The 21195-nt window shown below is 34.0% G+C and overlaps 1 pseudogene; it reads left to right on the top strand.

Moving 5' to 3' along the window:
* The first annotated feature begins 2113 nt into the window (after window positions 1-2113).
* LOC114106203 (spindlin-1 pseudogene) lies at window positions 2114-2778 on the top strand (annotated as a pseudogene).
* Window positions 2779-21195: the final 18417 nt, after the last annotated feature.

The following is a 21195-nucleotide window of genomic DNA, read 5'->3' as shown; positions in this document are numbered from 1 at the left end:
AATCAAGTGATTTTTATCCAGAGATGCAATGTTGGTTCAACATATGCCAGTGAATAAATGTAATTTACCACAAAAATAGTATTAAGGACAAAAATCATATGATTTATCTCAGTAGATGCAGAATGACCTTTGGTAAAATGTAGCACTAATTCATGTTAAAAATGTTGGACAGTCACTTTGAGAGCCATTCAGAGCTCCTGGAGAGACTGGTAACTTCTGGTTGAAGAATAGAGTTGAGAGCTCTAGGCTTCCCCTGCAGTTATCTCCAGGGTACAGAGTCAACTGTAACTTCACAGGTTACTTGAGAGCAGGTAAGGAACAGGGCCTGGGCACCAGAAGAGGGAAAGATTAGCTGATGAGAGGCCTTCAGGAAGTGGATCATGGCGGTAGATCCACCTTGATCTTGGCACAGTAAGACTTCTAACAACTAAGGCAATTGAGAAGATGATGGAAGAGAAGAGATCACTTTTCTGGTTCCTCCATGGAGAAAGACCAAGAAAGCAGACAGGCAGCTTCTCAGCACATGAGGTACTGGAAATCTTCAGGGACACTATAAGTTCATAGGGTAGAAATTCTACTGCCTCAGATCCATACTGTTAGATGGGTAGACACACAAAGAACAAGAAATAATAAAGGAACAAATTGCCCTAAACAAACCAAGATACTCCATTAACAGAATTCATTGATACACAGTGGAAGAAATGGCAAAGAAGGAGTTTAAAATGTACATAATTAAACAGATCTGCCAAGTAAAGGACAGTGTAAGTGTAAAGTCAGAGAGAAAATACAGGAAGTAAAAGATCCCTTCAATAAAGAGATAGAGATGTTTTTTTGGGGAAAAGACAAGCAGAAATAATTGAAATAAAGGAATCAATAAACCAAATTAAAAATTCAATTGAAAGCATTACCAACAGGCTAGATCATTTGGAAGACCAAACCTTAGGCAATGAAGACAAAATATATTATATTGAAAACAAAGTTGACTGTGGAGGAAACATGTTAGGAGGCCATGAAAAGGACTTCCATGAATTATGGGATAACATGAATAGACCAAATTTAAGATTCATTGGGATAGATGAAGGCTTGAAGATACAAACCAAAGGAATGCACAGTCTTTTCAATGAAATAATATAGAAAATTTTCCAAAATTAAAAGAATGAAATATCAAATCCTGGGGGCACCCAAGACCTCAAATATACAAAATTAAAACAGACCCACATTAAGGCACATTATAATGAAAATGACTAACATACAGAATAAGGATATAATTATAAAAGCTTTCAGAGAAAAACAACAGATTTCATTTGAAGGATACCAATTCAAGTTTGAGCTGATCTCTCAACCTAGACCCTCAAAGCTAGGAGGTCTTGGAACAATATATAATCAAACTCTAAACTAAAATGGATTCCAGCCCAGAATACTTTACTCAGCAAAATTAAGCTTCAGAATTTATGATAAAATAAAAACCTTCCTTGACAAACAAAAGTGAAAATAATTTACAACTAGAAAGCCTGCACTACAAAACATACTCAATAAGATATTGCATCAATAAGAAATAAAAAAATAAATGTAAAAACCAGCAAAGGGAGTAAGTATACTAAAGAAAACGTGAATCAATGATGAAACCAATTCAAATTAAAAACCAAAAATAAATCAAAATGATGGAATAAAAAATCATATCACAACAATAAGATTGAAAGTAAATGGTCTAAACTCATCAATCAAAAGATATAAACTGGCAGATTGGATTAAACAAAAAGACCCCAAAATATACTGTCTCCCAGAGACTCACCTCTTAAGCAAAGATATCCACAGATTGAAGGTGAAAAAAATGGGGAAAAAATGTATCAGTCTAGCAGATGTCATAAACAAGCAACGGGCTCTACCTCCTGAAGATGTGAGCTGGTTCCCACTGTCACACTCTTGCGCCGTGATCTTCAGCCTCACCTGGAGCCCCATGGAATGCAGCCGGCCTTCTATGGACTCAGACCTCTGAAACCAGCACTTGTGATTCCTCACATTTTTGCTGAGCTTATAAAAGAGACACTTGGATGGTGGATGAACAAGAAAACTGACTTTTTGTGGAAACTTTCCAATTGGAGAATATTGAATGTTCACCCTAGTCTAGCAGCTCTACTGCTCACATAAATACAGATGAATGAAGACCCCATTCGGAAAGACACCTGACCAGCGGTCCAGAGCTGATGCAGGCCATGCTGGGGTGTCTGCAAACATGATGAAGAAGAGGACATCTCACAAAAAACATCGGAGCAGTGTGGGGCCAAGCAAGCCTGTGTCTCAGCCCCGGCGGAACATCGTATGCTGCAGGATCCAGCATGGGTGGAGAGAGGGCAACGGCCCTGTCACCCAGTGGAAGGGGACCGTCCTGGACCAGGTGCCCGTGAATCCTTCTTTGTATCTTATAAAGTACGATGGATTTGACTGTGTTTACGGACTGGACTAGAACTTAATAAAGATGAGAGAGTTTCTGCGCTTGAAGTCCTACCTGATAGAGTTGATGACTCACCTCCAGCAGAAAGGGAACCAGGAGAAGTTGTGGACAGCCTGGTAGGCAAACAAGTGGAATATGCCAAAGAAGATGGCTCGAAAGGACTGGCATGGTCATGCATCAAGTAGAAGCCAAACCATCTGTCTATTTCATCAAGTTTGATGATGATTTCCATATTTATGTCTACGATTTGGTGAAAACATCCTAGATGTCATCATGAACTTTGCCAAATTTGTGGAACTATTAAATGTATAATTTGTAGACATAAAGACTTGATTGCTTTCCAGTTTAATGAAAGCTTAAATGTCCCTGCGAACCCACAATCTCTGCCAGCAGAACTGGTTTTGTTCTGAATAGTACAGATTGATGTGAACACAAAGCATTTTGTGTAAGGAGGACTCCTCATAAGAAGTCTGTTGGGAGGGGAGTTACAGGCAAGTTTGGTAAAAATTAAGCTAGTATCATAGCCATTTAAATCTGTAATAGATACTAACCATTTCCCCCTTCACTCTAACACTGTTTTATTCCACTGCCACAATGCAAGCATAGTTTGGTATTTTTGTTACTGCCTTTTTTGAGATAATGTGTATCGATATTTACTTGTCTCTATGTATCTGTGTGCCTGTGTGTATAATATGCATATGCACACACAGGGGTCCACGTGCACATGCGCGCCACTGGCAGTCCTTTCCTTGTGGATTGGGATGGGGGTGATACTGTTTAACAGGAATGCTTGACATAAGTCAATCATATTTATAATATTCCTGCTCTTTATTTACAATGAAATTGAGGCACAGGAAGCACATAGGGATGTTCAAGTTGTTTTGAAAGTCAGAAGTTCAGAGCACCTTTTCAGTCTGGAGGCTTTAAACCACAAGTCCAAAAATGAATTACTTTTGAACAGTTAATTACCCACATTAGAATTTGATAAACTGGTGAGAAATCTGGGTAAAAGGCTGCCTTTAATTCTAAGCTTTGTAAAAAAAAAATTGTTTACATTTTAATTATGAATACTTTCAGCAAAGCCCAGGTTCTTGGTTCACATGGTATAATGTAGGTGTGTTTTGGAAGGCATATTTTGCTTTGTTATTTGACACCAGTAATCTTAAATTTAGTACATGGATTTAAAGGCACAGGACATCAATGGTTTGTGAGTATGTGGTAAATTCCTGGAAGAACAGTGCTTTTATATTAGAAGTTTAAGTTTTAAGGATGGCCTTGTTGCCTTCTAACGAGTTCTCTGGGACTTTCTAATTTTTATTACTATTATTGATGATATACAATTATGATCAGAAGGTTTCTTCTGTCCCCTGTCTCTCTCCACTGCTTTTCCCCCTCAAAAAATGTCTGGACAAATAACAGCTTGATCTCTTGACATCTTTTATGGTGGTGTATGTTCTTACTTCCAGGTGTGCTGTCAACATGGGTTCATTCCCTTCAGTGGCCCCTCGGGGTTTGCATGTCAGTGATGTGTTACCATAGAAAGCCCAGTCATCTGCATTGGCTTGTGAGTGTGATAGCAGCCCTTCACCACAGAGTCCTTTTGTGGTTTATTCCTGCAAGGTTGTTTGAAACTGAAATAGAATCGCGAATGTGGTTGGTTAATCAGTCAAATGGCTACTCTCCCTTTGTTTTCAAAGAACCTGGTGGTTTGACATCCAGGATAAAGGCAGTATGTGAAACCGGTCTCTAGTGGAAACCTTAACCTGCATTTTGGGCAGAACCTACACGTGCATGCTGTCAGCCAAACACCAGAGGTTTTCGAGGGGCCTGAACGATCTCTGTTGGGCTGTTCTTGATGTTAGAAACCATTCTGTAGCCTCACAACACATGGTTTGCTCGATGCCCTTTTTAGCCTTCACGAGGGCTTGTGCCTTGTGCTTCTGGATGGTAATGACTGCTCACCATGTGAACACAGTACCTCAGTTTTCTTCTCTCCCTGGCTGCAGTTGCCCTGTGCTCAGGACTTCACCACAGGCAGCCAGGGACAAGCTTCTCAAAGCATTGTGATACCCTAGTCATAGATGCTTTCTGTGCGTATGTGAGCAGGTGTCATCCTGCAGATTTGCTGTTTTTCCCCTGCATGTAAATCTCAAAGCTGAGCCTGGCTCCCAGAGCCCCATACTGACGTTTGTGGCAGAAGTTCGCAAGTGTGTCTAGCACTTACAGTGTGCAGAATATGGTGCAGTGACTTCAGGCCAGAAAATAAAGTTCCTTTTGAAGTGTTCTGAGGGTTGGGTCAATTGAAACACTTCTAGCATTACCTAATGACTTGCATTGTGGTATTTTCTGCAAGCTGCTTTAGCGACTTTAATATACCCACAACCTCCCAGTCTCTAGAGGAATGCAACATGATGATAATGATAAAGATAATGTTTTTAATCATTGTTCCATTTGTTGCCTTTGGGGCTGAGGGAAGGGGAAGGGTTTTTTGTTTGTTTATGTGTATGTTTTTTGGTTGTTTTTCCATTTTTTCTCCATTTTTAAATTTTTGTGGCTTACACCACACTTAACGACACTGTGACTAATTCTGCTCCCACGCCCACTTATCTTGGGCTTCGTCTTAGGCTCATGTTTCAGATCTGCATGCATTGCTTGCATTTTTCTGGTATCTGAATGTTGGTTCCTTGTTCTAGGAATTCAACATTAATTTCCAAAATTTTCATGGGACTTGTGAAAACACAAGACATGACTATGTATAAAATTTATTGGCCTTTCTCATTTACCTGCTCTAGTATTGTGTCGTGTGTGCGTGCGTGTGTGATGTCAGGCTGCCACGTAAAACTTCAGAGAACCATAAAAGCAGACCATCCTTTTTTGCATGCTCTATCCTAAGTAGAATGTTCAATGTAATAACTAAAATTGCATGTTAAAGATATTTAGGTTTTGTTTTCTTTCAGTTTCCTGTATATTTGCTTACTGTGCTGTTCTAGTGGTTGTAGGATAAAAATGCACTGGTGAAGCAAATGTAGTGCCAACAGAAGGTGATTTTCCAGTTGTATATGTCATGCAGCATTTGAAGGGACTGTGCATTCTTTAAAAAATCACAGTTTCTTCTAAATCAGATTTCATATCTATTCTTGTTTTATGTGCCAAACCCCAAAGTGCATTGGGCTTCAATCTCTGAACACTGTAGACCCATTTGAAGACTGTTCTGATTGTCACAAATTGTAGTGCCTGAAAACACTCTTAAACTGATTGTCTTAAAAAATGAAAGTTCTCCAAAGACAAAACAGGAACAATTATTATGACTAATTATGATTGAAATGACTGTGGTTCCTTGGAAATGCTGCGCTCTTTGTATTTTCCACCATTAGTGCAGTTTGAATGAATGTGTAGAGTTCAGAGGTCTTCGTGTTCACATTTTAAAACTAGGTAAATGACCTCATAATTCGAGCTTGAATTCATTTTTAATTTTAATTTTATTTTATACAATGTATAGACAGTTCCCTGTTCTCTGCATTTAGAAGTATACACAATATAAATCTGTTAATTCTGTAAGTAATTTTTTATAATTATGATGTAACTCTATCCTATCCTTAAAACATTTAAAATAAACCCTTTATGTGCAAAAAAAAACCAAAAAACAAAAAAACAAACAACAACAACAACAACAAAAAAAACAAGCAACAGATTCTATTCTCATATCAGATAAAGTGAACTTCAAGCCAAAGTTAATTATAAGGGAAAAAGAAGGACATTTCATATGGCTTAAGGAAATCATACAAGAACAAGACATAACAATTGTAAATATGTATGCCCAAACAATATAACATCTATGTACATTAAATAAACTCTTCTCAATTTGATGAATCAAAGAGACCACAACACAATAATATTGAGTGAGTATAACACACCTCTCTCACCATTGGATAGATCCTGAAAATAAAAACTAAATAAAAAGTTTTAGAACTAAAAAATACAATTAATAATTTAGACTTAACAGACATATATAGAATAATTCCTATTTGTGTGTGTGTTGTGTTACTGGGAATTGAACTAGGACCTTGTGCATACAAGGCAAGCACTCTACCAACTGAGCTATATCCCCAGACCTTAGAATAATTCATCCATAAATTACTGAATACACTTTCTTCTCAGCAGCACATGGATTCTTCTTTAAAATAGACCCTATTATAGGCTACAAGGCAACTCTTAGCAAATACAATAGAAAAAAATAGAGATAATACCTTGCATTCTATCAGATCATAATAGAATAAAATAAGAAATCAATGACAAAGTAAAAATAGAATTTACTATAATATTTGAGACTAAATAATAAGCTATTGAATGATGAATGGATAACAGAAGAAATCAGGGATGAAATGAAAAAAATACTTAGAGGTAATGAGAATAGTGATACAACATATCAAAATCATTGGGTTACCATGAATGTAGTCCTGAGAGGAAAGTTCATTGCCTTGAGCTCATTTATTAAAAGAATAGAAAGTCAATGAATAAATAATCTAACAATACATCTCAAAGCCATAGAAAAAGAAGAAATCAACATCAAAAGCAGTAGAAGGCAGGAAATAATTAAAAATCAGAGCTGAAATCAATGAAATTGAAATAAAAGAAACAATCCAAAAAATTGACAGAACAAAATATTGGTTTTTTGAAAAAATTAATAAAATTGATAAATCCTTATCCCAACTAACAAAAAGAGAAAATTTAAAACTAAAATTTGCAATGAAAAAAGAAATATCACTGGACACTACTATACAGATGATTATCAAAAATTATTTGAAAATTTATACTCTAATAAAATAGAAATCTTGAAGACACAAATTTCTAGAGACATATGATCTGCCCATACTGAATCAGAAGGACATAGAAAATTGAAACAGATTACTTTCAAGCAATGAAATTGAAGATGACAGCAGAAGCCTACTGAGAAAGAAAAGCCCAGGACCAGACAGATTCTCAGCAGAGTTCTAGTGGACCTGCAAAGACGCACTAACACAAGCCTTCTCAAATTATTCCATAGAAAAGAAGAGGAGGGAACCCTTCCAAACTCATTCTATGAAGATAGTATCACCCTGATACCAAAACCATACAAAGACACATTAAGGAAAGAAAACTTCAGATCAATATCCTTTATGAACATAGATGCAAAAATTCTTTAAAAATACTGTCAAATTGAATACAAAACATATTAAAAAGATAGTCAAGTGAGGTTCATTCCAGGGATGTAAGGTTGGGATAACATATGAAAATTAATAAATGTAATTCACCATATCAATAGACTTAAAGAAAAAAAATTACATGATTATCTCAATAGATGCAGAAAAAACATTTGAAAAATTCAGCTTCCACTCATGCTCAAAACATTAGAAAAACTAGGGATAGAAGAAACATACCTATATATGCTAAAATTAAGGCCAGTACCATTCTAAATAGAGAAAAATTTAAAGCATTCCTTCTAAAAATTGGAACAAGAGAGGGATGCCACCTTTTACCACTTCTGTTTAACATAGTCCTAGAAATTCTAGTCAGAGCAATTAGGCAAAAGAAAGAAATTAAAGGGTGCAAGTAGGAAAAGAAGAATTCAAACTATTCCTATCTGCTGATGAAATAATTCCATATTTAGAAAACCCCCAAAGCTCCACAAGAAAACTTCTACAACTCGTAAATGAATTCAGCAAATTAACAGGATATAAAATTAACACCCATAAATCTTTCCACTGACGGAGAAATAAGGAAAACTATCCCATTCACAATAGCCACAAAGAAAATTAAATATCTGGGAATCAGTCTAACAAAAAAGGTGAAAGACCTCTACAATGAGAACTACAGAACACTAAAGAAAAATATAGAAGACCTTAGAGGATGGAAATGCTTTTAGATAGGCAGAATTAAGACTGTCAAAATGACCATACTACCAAAAGCACTATACAGATTTAATGCAATTCCTATTAAAATGCCAATGACGTTCTTCACAGAAATAGAAGAAACAATCATGAAATTCATTTGGAAAAATAAGAGACCCAGAATAGCCAAAGCAATTCTTAGCAAGAAGAGTGAACCAGGAGGCATCATAATACCAGAACTTAAATTATATTCCAGAGCTATAGTAACAAAACTAGCATGGTATTGGCACCAAAACAGACATGAAGACCAATGGTACAGAATAGAAGACACAAAGAAAACCCCACATAAATACAGTTATTTCTTACTAGACAAAGTTGCCATAAGCATACATTCAACAAATGGTGCTGGGAAAACTGGAAATCCATATGTAGCAAAATGATATTAAACACGTTTTTCTCACCCTGAACAAATCTCAAGCCTACATTGATCAAGGACCTAAGCATTAGACCAGAGACCCTACACCTAACAGAAGAAAAAGCAGGCCTAAATCTCCATGATGTCAGTTTAGGAACCAGTTTCCTCAACAAGACTCTGAAAGTGTAAGAAGTAAAATCAAGTATTAATAAATGGTATTGTATCAAACTAAAAATATTCTTCACAACAAAAGAAACAATCAAGAACATAGAGAGCCTATAGAATGTGAGAAAATGTTTGCCACCTGCGCTTCAGATAGAACATTAATCTCCAGGATGTATAAACAACTCAAAAAACTTAACACCAAAAAAACAAATAACCCAATCAATAAATGGGGTAAGGAACTGAACAGACATTTCACAGAAGAAAAAAATATGAATGGTCAACAAATAAATGAAAGAAATATTCAACATCACTAGCAATTAGAGAAATGCAAATCAAAACTACACCGAGATTTCATCTCACTCCAGTCAGAATGGCAATTATCAAAACTAAAGTAACAATAAATGTTGGCAAGGATATGGAGTAAAAAGTACACTGATACATTGCTGGTAGGACTGCAAATTGGTGCAACCACTATGGAAAGCAGTAAGGAGATTCCTCAGAAAACTTGGAGTGGAACCCCTATTTGGCCCAGTTATCCCACTTCTCGGTTTATACCCAAAGGACTTAAAATTAGTATACTATAGTAATGTGGCCACAACACTGTTCATAGTAGCTCAATTAAAAATAGTTAAGCTATGGAACCAACCCAGGTGTTCTTCAACAGATGAATAAATAAAGAACATGTGTTACTGTTAGGCCTTAGGCCTGAGTTTAAGCAACTCCATTTTTAAAAACTCCAGTTTAAAATCTGCAGTCTCACTAGGCACACCCACAGATCCCTCCAGTATGGGCTCAAACAAGTTACTTCCCCTCACTCTGATAAACAGAGTGAAGACCCTGGCAGGCTGTGCTGGCCTGATAAGAGGGAAAGACAGAAAATCAGGGTGGAGACCACCAGACCAGATGTTTCTGACCCCAGGGTAAATGATGTCACTGAGAAATCCGGTGGTAGCTGATAAGGATTGAAAGGGGGGTCAACCCCCCCCCCAATTTAGTATAAATAATAGAGCAAATGAACAGAAATTCAGCCAGCTGAAACAAGAACCCACTCAAGCTGGAGCGCCTAATGAGGACCTAACATCCCATCACTTGTCATCACTTGCCTCTGCATGATCCTCACTGCTCTCAAACTCTACCGCCTCCTCTGGACCTTGGTGAGAGCCGCAATTTCTCCCTACCACCCCCTCCTCAATGGGTCGTCCACTCCACACCAGGAAAAGCCTGCCTTGGTTCAGGACCTAGTCACCTTGGTCTGTGAGTGTGCATCTGCTGGACTTAAAGCCTAAGGCTTAAGACTTTTGAATTTAGCATGCAGAGGGAATGTCTGTCATTAGCCTATCATGATTAAGTGTGTTTTGCAGTGCTAAGAATTAATCTAGAATAGTTTGCTGTAAACTGATTGTGACTATTGCAGTGCCTAGCATTAAGGATTGTCATTTTCTTGATTAAGAACCTATAGAGGGCTGGGGATGTGGCTCAAGTGGTAGCGCACTCGCCTGGCATGCATGCGGCCCGGGTTCGATCCTCAGCACCACATACAAAGATGTTGTATCTGCCCAAAACTAAAAAATATTAAAAAAATTTTCTCTCTCTCTCTCAGGTTCTTTAAAAAAAGGAACCTATAGAGTGAAATTATATTGAGTAATTTGAGTGAATAAAGCATTGAAAGGGGCAGAAGCGCATGAATATTCTTTATTTCTCCCCTCGACTGCATATGTTGCAATTTTGCCCCCTCTCGATAGTTACATATAAACAATGTACTATTATTCAGTCATTAAAAAGGATGAAATTATGGCATTTGTCAGTAAATGGATGGAACTAGAAGATATCATGCTAATTGATATAAGCCAATCCCCCAAAACTTAAGGCCAAATGTTCTGTCTTATATGTGGATGCTGACTCCCAGTAGGCAGGGTGGAGTGAGGATCAGAGATTCACTGGATGGGTGGTGGGAGGAATGGGGGCAAAGAAGGTTGGTAATGGGGAAGATAGTAGAATGAATTGGTCATAACTTTCCTATGTTCATATATGAATACACAACCAGCATAATTTCACATCACATATAACCACAAGAATGGGAAATTATACTCCATGTATGTATGGTATATTAAGATACATTCTACTGTCATGTACAACTAAAAAGAAGAAATAAATTTAAAAAAATGATGGTAAAAAATGTTGGATAAACTAAGGATAGAAGTAACTTACCTCAATATTTTAAAGGCTATATATGACAAACCCAAGATCACCATTGTACTGAAAAAAACGTAATAGGTGTTCAGTATATGTTCTATTAATTTAAGTTATTCCTATAAATCCAGGGTAAGAGCATTTGTTTCAATATCAGACATTTTCAGGGTGATGAGAGAGAAAGGAAGACTAGGGAAGTTATGCTTAACCAAGCAATATTACATATAACTAAATTGTTTCAGTAGAAGGTCTGTTTGTTGCAAGGATGAGAAATACCACTCAGATTTATCCAGAAAATGAATTTTTCAGGGACATCACAGACACTGTATAAGAACAATGGAGCCAGGCATCAGCCAAGACTGAGCTGAACGCACACCTTAAATGAGTCCTTCAAAGATGATGCTGTTGCTGCCACTTACCACCATGGTTCACATGGCAGCCCCTTAACACACCAGACATCAATCACCAGCCTGTTAGGTTGACCCAAACATTTTTGGAAATCGAATGTGTTTGCTAGTGTTGCTATTCCCTGCCACCAGAATAGACATTTCACGAATCGAATCCTGTATCCTTGAATAATTGATATCTGTTCATGGGCTCTGTTGGGTAAATGGATGGGCAAGCCTGGATCACATGTTGGACAAAGGAAGCTGGGAAAAGAGAGAGGTTGCTTTGTTTCTCACTAGGATGAATAAAATATGAATTTCTGCAAAGAAATAAAAAGAATTTGAAGTGATGAGTGGCTTAAAAATGTGCAAGTGCTGACATTCTAAATGTTAAGAGAAACTGGTATAAAAAGTATTGATAACACAAGCAGAAAATGAACCTAAGAATATAGTATAATACACAACAACTAACAGGAAATGTTGAGAGCTGTGGAGAGAGAGCTCAGAAGTTAACAAAACAAATATAAATGGAAAAGTTCACTATTCAAAAGAAATAATAGTAATATTTAACATTAACTTAGTTCTTATTATACTTCAAGCACAGTTCTCAATATTTAACTTATGTTAATTGTATTAAATGTTGTAGCAAAGCATCATTATACTCATTTTTAGGTAAATAAATGAAGACATCACATGTTTAGATAAGATACCCAAAGTCACAATTCTAAAAGTATCCTTTGCCTTTTTGTGTGAAGTCATTGTAGGGTCTCCTGATTTTCTTACTTCTCTAGGTCCTTCAGGATGTGACTTCTCCCTACTTCTCAGCCACATTTCTTAAAGCCATGGAAAAAAGTAGTATTATCCTAGGATCATTCTTGGGAAATTTTTATCTGGTTGATCCACAATTAAAACTAAGGTATATTTGAATGTTAAAACATGTTAAAATTTCTGGTAAGCATTCACGCTATGATTCTATTCAGTCCCAGTTAGGAGAGTCTGGTTGCATAGAATAAAAACCCATTAGAAGTAAACTAAAAGAAGGAAACAGTTGGAAGGCTTCAGAGTTGCCTGAGAGACTCACCAGCTGGAAGCACAGGTGAACTTCAGGAGAGCCTGCAGCCCAGAGCTGGACAGTCTGTCTACCCTCTCCACCTCTCTGGGCCACAGGGCCTCTCTTGGCAACTTCTCAAACAGGTCAGCTTCGACTCTATAATTGCTTTCTGTGGATTGTGTTTTTCAGCTTCTCTGGTGCACATAACCAGATGAATCAGGTTTTATATTTCCTTCAACACAACACACAACACTAGAGATATTTCTCAAAGAATTCTTTTGGTCACTGAGAAGCAAGGCTGTTTTCTATTTGAGTCCTCAGGTTCATTCTTTAATTTTAGTTAAAAATCATTTCCAATCACAAGAGCTTTGAAATCAATGATTTGCTTGTATTTTACTCTGTATATAAACACCTTACTGGCTTAGCCCATTTTTTTTTCCTGCACTAAGATTCTTATGCCATATTCTGGCTGATGAATGCATTGTGACCTGGAACAAGTTATCTTACCTCTTTACCAGTCTGTTCATTCTTTCTGTCTTCTGTTTCTCTTTTCTCTTCACATATTTTTCCTCTCTTATTTTGAAAACAATTTTTCCTCTCTTATTTTGAAGACAATTTATTTTGAAAACAATTTTCAAATCATTTTCCCTAAAACTTTCCTATAATCCTCTTATCGAGATTTGCAAGGTCTTATCTTAATCATAGCTTTTAAAAGCAAAACTATTGCTTCCATACATAGTCAACGAACACTGCATGCATGCCCTGTATTGTGTGTGTGAGGACAAATTTACTTTTGGCCCTTCACTTTCTGTAGTGGTTTCACTATCACCTCAGAGATGAGAAATTTAAACTTTAAGAGTTTAAGTCGTATTGGACCAAGGTCTGAGGATTATAAAAATTGATTCCAAAGTACTTGTCTCAGAATCTGTGTCAAATTCTTGTAGACACCTTCAGTGGTGGCACATCTCCATCCTTTTGTTGTTGTTGTTGCAGAATTAGGCTTAATGGAGGTTTCATGAAGTTATTCCCTGCCACCCAAATGAGAAGATGGAGAGATATTTGATTAGATTGGTATATTATTAATCAAAATATGGACATAAAATTGTGAGTTTTTGGCCTCAGAATTTGTGAAGACAATGGAAAAAGAATCTTAAAATTATTTTGACTATTGTCAGCCTCCCCACTAGAACCAGAATATATTGTGATCTTCCAAGGTGAAGGACACTCTGAAGGATAGTTTTTAATTATATGGACAAGTTCTTGGTTTGGTTAAAAAAAAAAAAAAGATATCACATTATTTCACCATTAGTTCCTGGAGGCTTTTAAGAAGAAATATCTTATTTCAAGATTCATCATTACCATCAGGCCAATTAGTTCCTCACATTAATTTCTGTTACTTAGGTAACCCATGAAAAATGAGATAGCACAGTGTACTCATGTAGCAAAAAGTGCATTTGGAACAAAAATAGGGTCAGCTATAATTTTGATGAATGTGTCAAAATGTATAAAACATAAAGTTAAGATTAAAATATAAGAATAAATGTGAGATATATATATATATATATCTCACATCTCTCTTTCTCTCTCTCTCTCTCTCTCAATATATATATATATATATATATATATATATAGAGAGAGAGAGAGAGAGAGAGAGAGAGAGAGAGAGGAGAATGAACTTCAAAACTTGTATTTCCTCTACCTTTATTTAGGCTTTGAGTCAATTTCCTATAGATTGCAGTGTTTCTAACAGAGAGAAAAATACATTCTTTCAATTCATCGCATATAAAATCCACTTATCTCACTGATCAATTTGTCATTCTTAAGGTGATTTTTTATTTTTCCATATTTTTCTGGACTATCAATTCAAATAAAATAAATTAAGATTCTCTTCATTCTCATTCAAAAACACACATACCATCTGTATCTTGAACTGTTCCAGGTACAGTGACCACCTATTGCTCTCCATCTGTCAGATGTATACCATCCATGTCGTCTTGCTACAGATGATTCTATACTTTGAGATAGTGGCAATATTTTTCTAAATTCCATTTCTATTAAGTAAAATGTGAAATTTTTATTTGTAAAGAAAGCATAAAACTACAAAGCGGGGAAGATTTTTCTAATTTGACTTTGAAGAACATTTTAAAGGAGCATTTCCAATTTTTTTCTCAGCATCAATGGCATATGCCTTTCCAGGTGAATTGTTTGGACAACGGCATACTCTTGGATGTTTGCTTTTCAGTAAGTTAAACTTCCTATTTGATTGTATCAACTCATGATATTAGTCAATATTATTATAAGAACTATATCTTATAAACCTAGAAAAAGATATTTAAGTAACAAATATTAGACTTGTTTCTCAAAATTTTAAGTAGCTTTTATCATAACTTTAAGATATAAGTAGGGTATGATATTCAGTGATTAGTATTCTGGCAATACATTTTAAAACTCCAAGGCAAAAATTACTAATACTATTCTGCCGTATTACTGACTCAACTCTTTTATGATTTAATTTTAAATCATTCCTATTATTTATTGCAAGTTTTATTTGTTCTGAGATTTTTTTGAAGCCAATAATCTTGCCAAACCCTCTAATTTTCTATAATAATTTATCTAAAATAATTTTGTTATTTTTCTAAAATCATGGTACTTTTAAACAATCATATATGTTCTTCTTCCAGTCATCACATACCACATTTTTTTCTTTGCACTATGTATTGTAAAACTCTTCAATATGATACTTTACTTGTGCTATGATTTTAATATTTCACCATTAGTATATTTGCCAAATGTATTTTGTAGATAAACTTTACTAGGTTAAGAATTTTCCCTTCATGCCTAGTTTCCAAGTAGATCTATTTATTTATTCACTAATAATTTTATTATAAATCTTTACTTCCTGCACATATTAAGAAAATCTTATGAATATACTCATTGGATTTGTAAATATGATCTATTACATTGATTTTTCTAATATTAAATGAACCTTGAAATACTGAATTTAATCCAACATAGTCATGATATAGTATCTATTAGCAATCTATTATCTATTTATATCTATTCATATTTCATTTTTGTTGAGATTTGCTTATATTTGTTTTAAGACATTTGTATCTAACTTCATTAATAAAATTGACATGCAGTTTTATTTCTCAAGTTGTCATTGTATGCTTTAATTTTGAATTATTATTATTATTATTATTATTATTATTATTATTATTATTATTCACACCGGGTTTTTCACTCTGGGCCTTGCACATGTTGGACAAATGCTGTACCACATCCTCACCCCATTTTATTCTCTCTAAGTAGCCCAGACTAATTTCAGACTTATTCTCCTCCTGCCTAATCTTCCTGAGTAGCTGGGAATACAATTGTGTATAATCGTGCCTGACTATAGGCTTTAATATAAAGGTTATGCTAACCTCTAAAAGATTGCTCTTTTTCTGAAAGTGTAACATTTTAATTATATGTTTTCATAACTATATTATAAATATTTTACTTTGGAAGTTTGTGGAAAAATACTTAAATATTGTTTACATATATTTGAATGTCTATGACAAGGTTCTTCAATCTTCTTGTGTTAATTTTGGCAATGTTTTTCCCTAAAATGTTGTCCCTTTTGACTAAGTACATTAGTCAACTTTCCATTGCTGTGACCAAAATACCTGACAAGACCAAATTAGAGTAAGAATATTTTGGCTCATAGTTTTAGATATTCACTCCATGGTGGGTTGGGTTCATTGCTCTGGGTCTGAGATGAGAAGAACATCATAGCCAAAGGGCACAGCAGAGGAAAACTGCTAACTTCCTGGCAGCTGGAAAGCAAAAAGAGAAAGGTGACCGGGTTACAGGGAAGATGAACTTATCCATGGCAGGTGCCCTCTAACCCACTTCCTCCAGTCCCGCCCCATCTGCCTTCAGTTTGTCCATTCAATCCAGGATCATTTCATCTCTGAATATTTCTGAATTAACAGAGGAGTTGTTCAGGGACACCTCATATCCAAACTGTAGCATTAAGTTTTAAAATTTATTGCAAAATATTACTCATAATTGTCTCTTTTTGTCGTTTAAATATGTGTACCACTTGTTTACCTGTAGGTCTTTTTTTTTTCTATTGCTAATGTTTAAATTGTGTTTCCAAACTTAAAATTCAAATTCACCAGAGTGTTGTCTATAAATTGACATTTGGAATTGTTGATTTCCCCCTATTTTATATTTTTTCTTTTACAATCTATTTTTATTTATCACTTCTGTCCTGTTTTCTTTGATTATATTTTATTGATATATTTTTTAATAACTTGTAAAGGTGTCCACTGGACCACCAGTTACTGGGAGAATTGTTAACATATCCTATTATGATGAAAGTCGCTTTTCCTTATATCTTTTTCAATTTATCTTTTATTAATTGTAATATTACATTATTGGGAATGCAAAGTGTTGAATTATATATATATATACATATTATTGTTGATTTGCAATTATTATCATTAGGTATCAAGCTCCTTTATTCCTCTACTGATGCTTTTTGCTAAAAGACCTATGTGTCTAATTTTGATATTTTAGTTATGGTAGGATTCTTAGGTTAGTAATAGATTTAATCATACACAATGACCAGTTTTGTAGTCTGAAAATTTTGGAATATTGTAAATTATTATGAGTTAGCCTAATATTTGTCTGATATATAATTTTTCATTTTGTATTTTTAACTTTTCTATAACTAAATACTAGTTATAACTGGTTTTTACTTGTTCAATAGCCAGACTGACAATCTTTGTCTTGTGTCTGGAACACTTAATTTGTTTGCATGTAATATCATTAGTGCATTTGTATTCTATGTGGTATATTTATATGGTTATATTTATTTTATATTATTCTGTTTTCCTGTTTGTTCCATTTTTTTCTATTATGTTTTCTCCTCTTTCTTATGTTAATTTAATTAATTAGTTCTATTTCTGTATTTTTTCCATTAAATTTTTTTAAATGCTTAACATTTTAGAAATTATGCTAGATATGTTAATATAAACCCCTAATTTATTAAAATCTAAAGTTAACCAATGTTTAAACCCTTTTCAGAAACATACAATAGCTTACATATTTTCACTTCATTCATCTCACTCCTGATTTTTATAACATTAACTTTAGATATTTAAATACTTGATATAAAAAAAATTAATTGTAGATGGATACAATGCCTTTTTAAAAATTTATTTATATGGTGCTGAGGATCGAACCCAGTGCCCCATGCATGTAAGACAAGTACACTCCCACTGAGCCACAATCCCAGCCCCTAAATACTTGACTTTTAATGCCAGAATTTTTCAATAAAAATTATAAAATAGTTTTTAATAACAGAATTTATATATAATTTTTAATAACAGAATATTTTATTGTTATTCCATAAATCAGTGTTTGTGTAGCTAGACATAGCTATTCAACACATCTTATGATTTTCACTTTCTCTAGCATCCCAAACATTTATATTTGTATATTTTATATCAATCTGAAATATATTTTCAGAAATTTCTGTAGTTGATATGTGTTGGCAGGTTTCTTATTTTTGGTTTGATAATGTCTATTTTTTCTTGAAAGATATATTCAATGACTGTAAAACTCCTTGGTTGTATCATTATATTTTTTGTGGATATAATTCCTTTGTATTCTGATTTGCAAATTTTTGCTTCAAGAAGATGCTATAATTGTTACCATCATTCACTGAAGGTAATTGGCAATCTTACTTCCTTTTAAAAATTTATTCTTTGTCTTGAATTTTAACAATATGGTTATTATGTATTTATATAATGATATATCTACATGTATTTAACTTTACTATGTTGGAATTCATTGAGCCTTTTGAATATGAGATTTGACCTGTTTTTACATTCCTACAAAATATCAATCACCCATTCCAATACACACATTCTTACTCTGTCATCACTGTCTCTAATTTTTCCTTCAATATTTTAAATTTCTGTTCTTACTTTTAGGTGATTTGAGTAATTTCTTCAGTTTTTTAAAATTCACTCATTTTTCTTTAGTTTTTTTCTTTTTAATTTTTTATATATTATAGTAGAATGCATTACAATTCATATTACATATATACAGCACAATTTTTCATATCTCTGGTTGTATACAAAGCATATTCACACCAATTTGTACCTTCACACATGTACTTTGGATAATGATGTCCATCACATTCCACCATCATTTCTAATCCCCTGCCCCTCTTTTCCCACCCTTCTGCCCTTATCTAGAGTTCCTCTATTCCTTCTGTGCTCCCCCTCCCTACTCCACATTTTTGTTTGTTTGTTAAGCCAGTGAACTAAATTTTCAAATATATTATATTCTAGTATTTATATCTAGAAATTGTTTTCATCTTTCACTTTCCAAATCTGCATGCTCTGTAATAATTAGAATAAAAATCTCCTAAAGATGTCCATATCCTAATCCTTAGAACCTATAATTGTGTTGTTATATGGAAAAAAATGTGTTTGTGGGTGGAAATCAGATTGCTTATCAATAACCATAGTATTGGGAAATCATCTTAGATGACTTGGATGGATGAATGTAATAAAGCAGAAGAATCAGTATCAGTTTGATATCAAAAACCCTCAGCTGGGCATTGCTGGATATGAAGATAGAAGGGGACCACAACCTAAGGAATTCAGCAGTGTCTAGAAGCGGGGTCCCCACCTAAAAGCCTCTAAAAGAAACACAGTCTGCCAACAGCTGAACTTTACAGCAGTGAGATCATGTCAGCTTTCCTATCTCCAGAGCTGTAATGACTTTGTATTTTTTAAATTTCTAAGTTTGTGGTAATTTTTTTTACAGCAGCAATAATAAATAAATAGGATATACTGAGTTTTTAAAAATTAATTTGTGTAAATTTTATTATTCCAGTCTGATGTTCATTGTTTCTGTTGGTGTGATATGAATCAAAACTTTTCATAAGTAGTCCAGTTTCTTCTACTTCTGGGACATTATGATTTGATTTTTCTGTTTTTTCTATTAGTTTTATTTTATTTTAATTGGTGAACAATAATTGTACAAATTTATAAAGTGTAAGTCATGTTTAGGTATATGTATATATTGTATAATGATCATTGTATAATAATCTGTGTGGTTAAACATTCAAAAAACTCTCTTTTAGCTCTTGCAAAGTGTACAATACATTTTTTTTGCTATAATTACCTTACTGTGTAGAAGTCCAGGATTTATTCCTCCTAACTATAATTTTGCACACATTGACCAATGTCTTTCCATCCTCCTTCCCTCTCATCTTCCCTGGCTTCTGGTAAACCATTGCTCTATCCTCAACTTCTATGAGAAAAATGTTTTTAGAATCCACAGGAGTGAGATCATGTGGTATTCGTTCTTCTATGCCTGTTATTCCATTTAATAAAATGTCTTCCATGATTATCTATAGTCACAAACAATTCTATCCCTTTGAAAGTCTGATGTGGTCTATTGACATTCACCACTGGTAAGATATGAAGAGAAATGATATGTGCTCCTTTTCTGCCTCAAGCTTTAAGAATTGTGCAGTCTGCAATATTCTCTTATACTTCTGTGGTGGTTGTGGATACCTCTGATAGAGTCTGCATCAGACTGAATTTCTGAGTAATGATAATGGATAAAGTATTACTGCTCATTAATATTAGATATGAAGCATAAATGTAAAATAAACCTTTGTTGTATTAATTATCTGAAATTTCTGTTTTTGCTATGACAACATAAGCTCCATTACTATTATTTAAACAGAAATTGCAGTAAGTAAATTCTGTTACACATTTTGAAAAGAAACTTAAAATGTGTGGCACTGGCTTAATGATTATTAGCCATCAGTGGACATGAGAGCCAAGAAGAATGGTAATCCATGTAACCATATAACTATGGATACATTGTGAAATTGCTGCCTGAAATATATATATATAAATATATAAATATATATATATATATATATATATATATATATATATTCATATATACATACATATATATATTCTCTATATATTATTTGACATATATTATATGTGCATATACATTATAAATATATAATATATATATAAATTACATAAAATTTTACTTTATATATAATTTATACTGTCATGATAATAAATTATAAACATATAACTTTAAGAAATTATGTATATAATTATATATATATATATAATTATAACAAGTTTTTAAAAATTATACATATAAATTATATATATGTATATGATTAGTTATACATGGCAGTAGAATATGTTTTGACATATTCTACATAAATGGAATAAAATTTCTTATTCTTTGGAGCCTGTACATGATGTAGAATTACACTGGTGGTATAATCATTTATGTACATATGTGATGATGTCCAATTCATTCCATTGTTCTTCCCACCTTTGTACACCCTCCCCTTCTTTCACTTCCCTCTATCTACACCAAATTACCTCTATTCTTCCCTAACCTCCATCTCCTTATTCTGAATTAGTATCTGCATATTACAGAGAACATTCAGCCTTTGGTTCTTAGGGATTGGATTATTTCACTTAGCATGATATACTCCAGCTCAACCCATTTACCAGCAAATGACATAACTTTATTTTTCTTTAAGATTGAGTAATATTCTATCACGTATATATACCACATTTTCTTTATCCATTCATCTGTTGAAGGGCACCTAG

Source organism: Marmota flaviventris, chromosome 6 (genome assembly GCF_047511675.1).
Source record: "Marmota flaviventris isolate mMarFla1 chromosome 6, mMarFla1.hap1, whole genome shotgun sequence".
NCBI classification, from domain to species: Eukaryota; Metazoa; Chordata; class Mammalia; order Rodentia; family Sciuridae; genus Marmota; species Marmota flaviventris.
The sequence above is the reverse complement of the archived record's forward strand: the minus strand, read 5'-3'. Positions and strand labels throughout refer to the sequence as shown.